This window comes from Balaenoptera borealis (assembly GCF_965194805.1).
Source record: "Balaenoptera borealis genome assembly, chromosome: 12".
Classification (NCBI taxonomy): Eukaryota; Metazoa; Chordata; class Mammalia; order Artiodactyla; family Balaenopteridae; genus Balaenoptera; species Balaenoptera borealis.
Window position 1 is genome coordinate 67,751,726 of NC_138869.1, and position 9,823 is coordinate 67,761,548.

The window sequence follows — 9,823 nt, forward strand, 5'->3', positions numbered from 1 at the left end:
CACTTACTCCATCCATATACAGAGATATGCTTAAATATATTTTACATATGTTTTAGGGACAGGAGCTTTCTTAGGTAAGATCATGCCCATGCAAAAGCCAGCCCTTGTCCAATTGCTGGTCCAACAGAAGAGATGAGCTACATGGGTCTCCTTCCTGTTCATCAATCACGACAAACACGTCTCCTGCTCCTGACCGGAGAGCCCTCTCTCCAGCGTCACGTGGCTCCATTCTCCCTTCATCCAGAGCTTCCCCAGTAACTATCTAAAATAGCAAACCCTCTGTCCACTCATTTGCTGTTTTCTCCTTCATAGCTCTTATTACCTCTGGCGGTCTATTATTTCACATGATATTTGAAGTTTATACATATCTAATATTTATTTGCAGTTCATCTCTCCTACTACTGTATAAGCACCAGAGGGTGCTTTATTCACCACTTTATCCAGGCACTTAGAACATAATAAGGATTAAATAAAGGACTTGTAAAGGAAAGAGGGCAGGAGAGAGAGGAAGGAAAGGAAAAAACAAAGAAGGAAAGAGGGAGGAAGGGAAGGAGGGGGAGACGAGGGAAATGTATCAAATGGAAGTGACAAGATATTTAATGCACTACTATTTAAAAGACTTTTGGTAGGAAACACAGGAATAAAATGCATGTTTATCTAACGCAAATCATACTACAGAGGAATACAATATGGATTGCTCACTTATCTTACTCAAAACACTAACCATTAGAGTAAAGGAGAAATAAATAGACTCAGGAAGCAGGAAGAATTGAATTTATTTGCAGATTCTGCCACTTTCTAGTTGGGTCACTTTAAGCAAATTAATTCTCAGAGTTTCAGTGCCCTCTCCCTTTAATAAAGGAATGATATCAACCTCTTAATGTTATGACAAAAATTAAAATGTGGTAACAGGTGCAAAGAACTTCACACAGTGTCTGCCATCAAGCAGGTTCGGGTGAAAGTGCATGCCATTATTTCCCCCGGCTTCGTGAAGTTTATCTAGGAAAAAAAGTTCACTTCAAAGATAGTATCAAAGTCCTAACAAATGTGGCAAAAAAATTAACAGAGAGAATGGGAGAAAATATTTGCAAATCATTTATCTGATAAGAGCCTTGTATCCAGAATACATAAAGAACTCTTACAAATCAACAATAAAAAAAGACAAATAAACCCAGTTTTTGAAATGGGCAAAGGATTTGAATAGACATTTCTCCAAAGAAGACAAACAAATGGCCAACAAGCACATGAAAAGCTGTTCAACAAAATTGTGATTAAGGAACCCAAATCAAAACCACAATGAGACAGCATTTCGCACCCACTAGGATGGCTAAAATCAAAGCAGACAGTAAGCATTGGCAAGGATGTGGGTAACTGAAATCCTTGTACATTGCTGGTGGTTATAAAGTGGAACAATCACATTAGAAAACAGTGTGGGAGCCCCTCAAAACCTTATATACAGAGTTACGATATTATCCAGAAATTCTACATCTAGGTATATACCTAGAAGTTTTGTATATGTTCATACAAAATCTTGTAAACAAATGTTCATGATAGCGTTATTCATAATAGTCAAAAAGTGAAAACATAAATGTCTATCAACACATGAAAGGGGATATATCATACAGAAGCGTATTACTCAGCAATAAAAAGGAATGAAGTATTGATACATGCAGCAATGTGGATGAACCCTGAAGTGAAAGAAACTAGTCACAAAAAGTGACTTTTTACGATTCATTTATATGAAATGTCCAGAATAGGAAAATCCATAGAAATAGATAATGGTTGCCAGGGGTTGAGGGGAAAAAGCAGACTTTGGAGTGACTGCTGGTGGGTAGGGGTGGGTTTTTTGAGGGTGATGAAAATATTTTGAAATTAGATAATGATGATGACTACATAACTCTGAGTATGCTAAAAAGCACTGAATTGTATGTATACTTTGAAAGAATGAATGTTATGGTATGTGACTTATAGTTCAATGAAGGTATTATTTTAAAAAAAAAAACACAGGAAGATCTATAATTCCTTTCTAAGATGGGAATTTATGATTTTTCCCCAGGAATATAATATGAGCAACGGGTCACTCCAAACAGGAAATTAAAATCTACTCTACAGTAGGCCAGCAAGAATTTCATTCAAAAGTGAAACAAATAACCCTCAGCAAGTGATATTTGCTTCAAGACACTGCCACCTCACTCCATTCCTTTGCATCATCTCCATATGCCTTGTGGGGCTGGGGAAATCTCAGCTGCTCAGGTTTTGTGCTCATATTCAAAAACTGGGGGAAAGTAGAGTTTGCAGCTATTAAAATGACTTGTTCATCTACTGGATCCAAGAGTTAAATACAGTTTTGTTTTGTTTTGTTTAATAGTGGTAACTTCCCCACACCTGCCATTTAAAGAATCTTTCATCTCCACAACAAAAGCACAGATAATTGCTCTGCTGCTGAAACGTCACAAGGCAGGTAGACACCCATGAGACATGAAAAACAAATGCTGTCTTCTTTTTAAAAGAATGACAAGTCTGCAGAGCATGGTGTAGACAACTGAAGATCTTCCTCATTGTATGCACCAAGGATAAATATCTTTTTATTAAGATAGGATCCTCTTCTGAGACACGGAATACCTTTTATATGGGTTTCTTATCATTCTACACAGCATTTCCCAGACATGGGTCCTACGTGCTCTCCACAGCCAAGTCAGAAGCCCATGTAACCCCACACCCATTTAGTAGTGATCCAGGACACTGCACTCAGCACATGTCTCCAGGTGCCATATCCTGTCCCAAGAACCCCCCGCGTCCCACCCCGGGGTTGTTTCCTGTGGCACTCAAACACCAAATGAAATTCCAACTAGACCCAGTGCTGAGAACTTATCTCACTCAGACAGCTAACTTTGGACCTGTTGGTGTTGTTTTTGGTTCAAAATGTATGCCTATGTCTCTAAGAGGCTCTGTTTAATGGTCCAATGGGATGAGGGGGAGGGGTGACAGTGAAAAACAAAACACAGAGACTGGTCCCCAGAATTTCCTGGTTTTCCCAGCATCCCTACCTGAGTCTTTTTATCAGCTTTGGCCACTGTGAACCCTCAGGCAGCAGTTGTGAACTCTTATTCTAGAAAATCCTTCTGACTCTTATCTTCCAGTCTGTCTGTGCATCTTGCAAATAGGCAAAGACCCAAAGATTTTAACCTCCCACTGTCACCATTTGTAAGCCCCTTTATGGCTTCTGCAGGCCAGAGGTACATGCCTGTAGCTTGTGAAAAGATAATGTCTACAGAGGAATTTCTTAAAGCTGAATTTGTCACTATGTAATAAACATTTTTTATAAGTGGAAGCTGCCAAATGGACATAAAAGCAAACCCCAAAATATCATAATATGATAATTATGATAATGACAGCTCAACAAATTTATACCTTTGTAATTACCAGTCTTCAATGAAACGCAAACCTTTTCTACTGGAATATAATATTTTTGACTTCTGTTACTATTTGATCCCTTATTTTGGTTCTGGGCCATATTTTTTAAATGATTCTAGGCAAGACATTTTAGTCAATGGAAGGAAAAGAGTATTTTCTTTACAAAATCACCTTTGATGGTAGAGCATTTGTTTGGAGCATTAGAAAATATTTCAATTAAGTGAGAGCTGTGAGAACTTTGGAAAGTGTTATCTTTTTTAATGTGTGCATCTGAAAAATGCAATTCTTTTATCAAAAGTTATTGAAAAATAAAATGAGAGGTTTTTAAAACAAACACTAATATCAATCAACATTGATAAGAGCAATGATTCTGATATGAAACGAAATCCTTATCTCCAGAGCCTGTAACACATAAGCTGAAAAAAATCAGCCCGGGATCCAAGTCCAGCAAGTTTTGTTTTCTCAACTGTGCTATACTCAGCACCTACAATATACATTATTTATACAGTATATATATATACATACACATACATACACACATATATAGTATATACACTATATTTACATATACACAAATATTTATATATACACAAACATATACACTATATGTGCAGGCCCTCTGAATAGTAGATACACTTCCCAGTAGTCAATTAGTGTCTCTCTCTCTCACACACACACACACACACACCATTGCTGTCTCAGGAGTGAAGACAACAGCCAGGTTAAATTAACAAGATTTCAGGAAAAAGGATTCAAAGATGAAAGCCTTTACTTTTTGAATATTAGAATTCCAGCGTGTGTTTCTCACGTCAGAAAGGAGTTCTGGATTTAAGTTTTCCTGGGTCTTTGCAGCTAAGCAAAGCAATGAGATTTTACACCATCGTTCACTTCTCCCCTAACCCCGGCAGCTTAGCTGTTGTTGTGTGGACATGACAAATCACTTTGCCCCCAAAGTCACGGCTCCGTGCCCTTTGACAGCGGGCATATACCCAGGATATACTTTCAGCTTTATCGGTGAAAACTGAAACACGTTCCAAGGCAGTGTGCCCTTATACAGAAAGAACACTTACCTTTCAACTGACTTGGAAGCAGCCTGCAGGACGGTCATCCATCAGGGAGGTCACCGGCCACATTCCCCGAGCAGCTGACCCTGTCAGTCTTTGGAAAATACTGTTTACTCTGTAACTAACGCTGGATCCCGGGCACAAGATACAGAAACAAAATTTTAAAAGAGTTAGGCGTAAACCTCCTCCCCACTAGGACCTCTTCATGAAAACAGGAGCTGCGAAGTTTCCGCAGATGATTTCTTGATAAGAATGTCTCAGTTCTGGAGATTTGGAGTCGAGCATTGAAAAGATTTGCAGCACAGCAAACTATCTACTTTTTAGTGTACTGATGAAAATTCTTTAAGCTTCCCTATGGACATAAGTGATAGACAAGTAAAAGGTTACTTGAAATGGAGTTTTCTCTTCTGTTTATTTTGATTAGATTTTTAAAAATAAGATTGAAAGTCCTCCTGAAATGAAATGCCAATTGTTCCAGAGAAAGTAGGTCAGAATTATACAAGGGGGAGCCCGTGGCAGGCTGAACAAACCCCACAGTCAGGCAGGGCACTTGCCCTGCGATCCAGCCACCAGGAAACACCCAGAGGGGCAGACTGTTGGTTCACCAACTGGCCTTGACACGCACGGCGAGGAGAAAGAGTCAGGCACTCCAGACTGGCAGGTGGCAGATTTAATAAGCAAGGGAACTTCCATGTGAGGCTTGTCTTGGGTAACGACAAGACAAGCAGATCTCCATACCTGCCCACTGGAATTTTTTTTTTTTAACATCTTTATTGAGTATAATTGCTTTACAATGGTGTGTCAGTTTCTGCTTTATTACAAAATTAATCAGTTATAAACATATGTCCCCATATCTCTTCCCTCTTGCATCTCCCTCCCTCTCACCCTCCCTATCCCACCCCTCTAGGTGGTCACAAAGCACCAAGCTGATCTCCCTGTGCTATGCAGCTGCTTCCCACTAGCTATCTATTTTACGTTTTGTAGTGTATATATGTCCATGCCACTCACTCACTTTCTCCCAGCTTACCCTTCCCCCTCCCTGTATCCTCAAGTGTATTCTCTAGTAGGTCTACATCTTTATTCCTGCCTTGCCCCTAGGTTCTTCTGACCATTTTCTTTCTTTTTTTTTTTTTTTTTTAGATTCCATATATATGTGTTAGCATACAGTATTTGTCTTTCTCTTTCTGGCTTACTTCACTCTGTATGACAGTCTCTAGGCCCATCCACCTCACTACAAATAACTCAGTTTCGTTCCATTTTATGGCTGAGTAATATTCCATTGTATATATGTGCCACATCTTCTTTATCAACTGTTGTTAGACACTTAGGTTGCTTCCATGTCCTGACTATTGTAAATAGAGCTGCAATGAACATTGTGGTACATAACTCTATTTGAATTATGGTTTTCTCAGGGTATGTGCCCAGTAGTGGGATTGCTTGGTCATATGGTAGTTCTATTTTAAGTTTTTAAGGAACCTCCATACTGTTCTCCATAGCAGCTGTATCAATGTACATTCCCACCAACAGCACAAGAGGGTTCCCTCTTCTCCACACCCTCTCCAGCATTTATTGTTTGTACATTTTTTGATGATGGCCATTCTGACTGGTGTGAGATGATATCTCACTGTAGTTTTGATTTGCATTTCTCTAATGATTAATGATGTTGAGCATTCTTTCATGTATTTGTTGGCAATCTGTATATCTTCTTTGGAGAAATGTCTATGTAGGTCTTCTGCCAATTTTTGGATTGGGTTGTTTGTTTTTTTGATATTGAGCTGCATGAGTTGCTTGTATATTTTGGAGATTAATCCTTTGTCAACTGCTTCATTTGCAAATATTTTCTCCCATTCTGAGGGTTGTCTTTTTGTCTTGTTTATGGTTTCCTTTGCTGTGCAAAAGCTTTTAAGTTTCATTAGGTCCCATTTGTTTATTTTTGTTTTTATTTCCATTTCTCTAGGAGGTGGATCAAAAAGGATCTTGCTGTGATTTATGTCATAGAGTGTTCTGCTTATGTTTTCCTCTAAGAGTTTGATAGTGTCTGGCCTTACATTTAGGTCTTTAATCCATTTTGAGTTTATTTTTGTGTATGGTGTTAAGGACTGTTCTAATTTCATTCTTTTACATGTTGCTGTCCAGTTTTCCCAGCACCACTTACTGAAGAGGCTGTCTTTTCTCCACTGTATATTCTTGCCTCCTTTATCAAAGATAAGGTGAACATATGTGTGTGGGTTTATCTCTGGGCTTTCTATCCTGTTCCATTGATCTGTATTTCTGTTTTTGTGCCAGTACCATACTGTCTTGATTACTGTAGCTTTGTAGTATAGTCTGAAGTCCAGGAGTCTGACTCTTCCAGCTCTGTTTTTCTTTCTCAAGATTGCTTTGGCTATTCGGGGTTTTTTGAGTTTCCATACAAACTGTGAAATTTTTTGTTCTAGTTCTGTGAAAAATGCCACTGGTACTTGGATAGGGATTGCATTGAATCTGTAGATTGCTTTGGGTAGTAGAGTCATTTTCACAATGTTGATTCTTCCAATCCAAGAACATGGTATATCTCTCCATCTATTTGTATCATCTTTAATTTCTTTCATCAATGTCTTACACTTTTCTGCATACAGGTCTTTTGTCTCCTTAGGTAGGTTTATTCCTAGATATTTTATTTGTTGCAATGGTAAATGGGAGTGTTTTCTTAATTTCACTTTCAGATTTTTCATCATTAGTGTATAGGAATGCAAGAGATTTCTGTACATTAATTTTGTATCCTGGAGAGGAGAGAAGATGGCGGAAGGGTAAGACGCGGAGATCACCTTCCTTCCCACATATACAGTAGAAATACATCTACACGTGGAACTGCTCCTACAGAACACCCACTGAATGCTGGCAGAAAACGTCAGACCTCCCAAAAGGCAAGAAACTCCCCCCGTACTTGGGTAGGGCAAAAGAAAAAAGAAATAACAGAGACAAAAGAATAGGGACGGCACCTGCACCAGTGGGAGGGAGCTGTGAAGGAGGAAAGATTTCCACGCACTAGGAAGCCCCTTCACGGGCAGAGACTGCGGGTGGCAGAGGGGGAAAGCTTCGGAGCCACGGAGGAGAGAGCAGCCACAGGGGTGTGGAGGGCAAAGCGGAGAGATTCCCGCACTTCCCGCACGGAGGCTCGGCGCTGACCAGCACTCACCAGCCCGAGAGGCTTGTCTGCTCAGCCGCCGGGGCGGGCGGGGCTGGGAGCTGAGGCTCCGGCTTCGGTCGGATCGCAGGGAGAGGACTGGGGTTGGCGGCGTGAACACAGCCGGAAGGGGTTAGCGCACCACAGCTGGCTGGGAGGGAGACCGGGAAAAAGTCTGCAGCTGCCAAAGAGGCAAGAGACTTTTTCTTGCCTCTTTGTTTCGCGGCGCGCAAGGAGAGGGGATTCAGAGTGCCGCCTAAACGAACTCCAGAGACTGGCGCGAGCCGCGGCTATCAGCGCGGACCCCAGAGACGGGCGTGAGACACTGGGGCTGCTGCTGCCGCCTCCAAAAAGCCTGTGTGCGAGCACAGGTCACTCTCCACACCGCCCCTCCCGGGAGCCCGTGCAGCCCGCCACTGCCAGCGTCCCGTGATCCAGGGACAACTTCCCCGGGAGAATGGACTGCGCGCCTCAGGCTGGTGCAACGTCACGCCGGCCTCTGACGCCGCAGGCTCGCCCCGCCTCCTCTGTACCCCTCCCTCCCCGCGGCCTGGGTGAGCCAGAGCCCCCGAAACAGCTGCTCCTTTAACCCCGTCCTGTCTGGGCAGGGAACAGACGCCCTCAGGCGACCTACACGCAGAGGCGGGTCCAAACACAAAGCTGATCCCCAGGAGCTGTGCGAACAGAGACGAGGAGGGGAAATCTCTCCCAGCAGCCTCAGAAGCAGCGGATTAAAACTCCACAAACAACTTGATGTGCCTGCATCTGTTGAATACCTGAATAGACAACGAATCATCCCAAATTCAGGAGGTGGACTTTGGGAGCAGGATATATTAATTTTTCCCCTTTTCCTTTTTTTTTTTTGTGAGTGTATATGTATATGCTTCTGGGGGAGATTTTGTCTGTATAGCTTTGCTTTATAATAGCTTTATTTTACTTCACTATATTATAGCCTCTTTCTTCCTTTCTTTCTATTTTTTCTCCCTTTTACTCTGAGCCGTGTGGACGAAAGGCTCTTGGTGCTTCAGCCAAGCATCAGGGCCGTACCTCGGAGGTGGGAGAGCCAACTTCAGGACACTGGTCCACAAGAGACCTCCCAGCTCCACGTAATACCAAACGGCAAAAATCTCTCAGAGATCTCCATCTCAACATCAAGAACCAGCTTCACTCAACCACCAGTAAGCTACAGTGCTGAACACCCTATGCCAAACAACTAGCAAGACAGGAACACAGCCCCATCCATTAGCAGAGGGGCTGCCTAAAATCATAATAAGGCCACAGACACCCCAAAATACACCACCAGACATGGACGTGCCCACCAGAAAGACAAGATCCAGCCTCATCCACCAGAGCTCAGGCACTAGTTCCCTCCACCAGGAAGCCTACACAACCCACTGAACCAACCTTAGCCACTGGGGACAGATACCAAAAACAACGGGAACTACGAACCTGCAACCTGTGATAAGGAGACCCCAAACACAGTAAGATAAGCAAAATGAGATGACAGAAAAACACACAGCAGATGAAGGAGCAGGGTCAAAACACACCAGACCTAACAAATGAAGAGGAAATAGGTAGTCTACCTGAAAAAGAATTCAGAATAATGATAGTAAGGATGATCCAAAATCTTGGAAATAGAATAGACAAAATGCAAGAAACATTTAACAAGGACGTAGAAGAACTAAAGAGGAACCAAGCAATGATGAAAAACACAATAAATGAAATTAAAAATACTCTAGATGGGATCAATAGCAGAATAACTGAGGCAGAAGAAAGGAAAGTGACCTGGAAGATAAAATGGTGGAAATAACTACTGCAGAGCAGGATAAAGAAAAAAGAATGAAAAGAACTGAGGACAGTCTCAGAGACCTCTGGGACAACATTAAACGCACCAACATTTGAATTATAGGGGTCCCAGAAGAAGAAGAGAAAAAGAAAGGGACTGAGAAAATATTTGAAGAGATTATAGTTGAAAACTTCCCTAATATGGGAAAGGAAATAATTAATCAAGTCCTGGAAGCACAGAGAGTCCCATACAGGATAAACCCAAGGAGAAACACGCCAAGACACATATTAATCAAACTGTCAAAAATTAAATATAAGGAAAACATATTAAAGGCAGCAAGGGAAAAAAAACAAATAACTCACAAGGGAATCCCCATAAGGTTAACATCTGATCTTT

At 41.6% G+C, this 9,823-nt stretch overlaps 1 protein-coding gene across 1 annotated transcript in view; it reads right to left on the minus strand.

Moving 5' to 3' along the window:
- The window catches only part of MLIP (muscular LMNA interacting protein), a 283,518-nt gene extending 277,509 nt beyond the window's left edge, over positions 1-6,009 (minus strand). The window contains exon 1 of the mRNA XM_082347126.1: positions 4,485-6,009. The gene's annotated coding sequence lies outside the window, so the exon portion shown is untranslated. The remainder of the gene's footprint in view (positions 1-4,484) is intronic.
- Between the last annotated feature and the right edge of the window lie 3,814 nt (positions 6,010-9,823).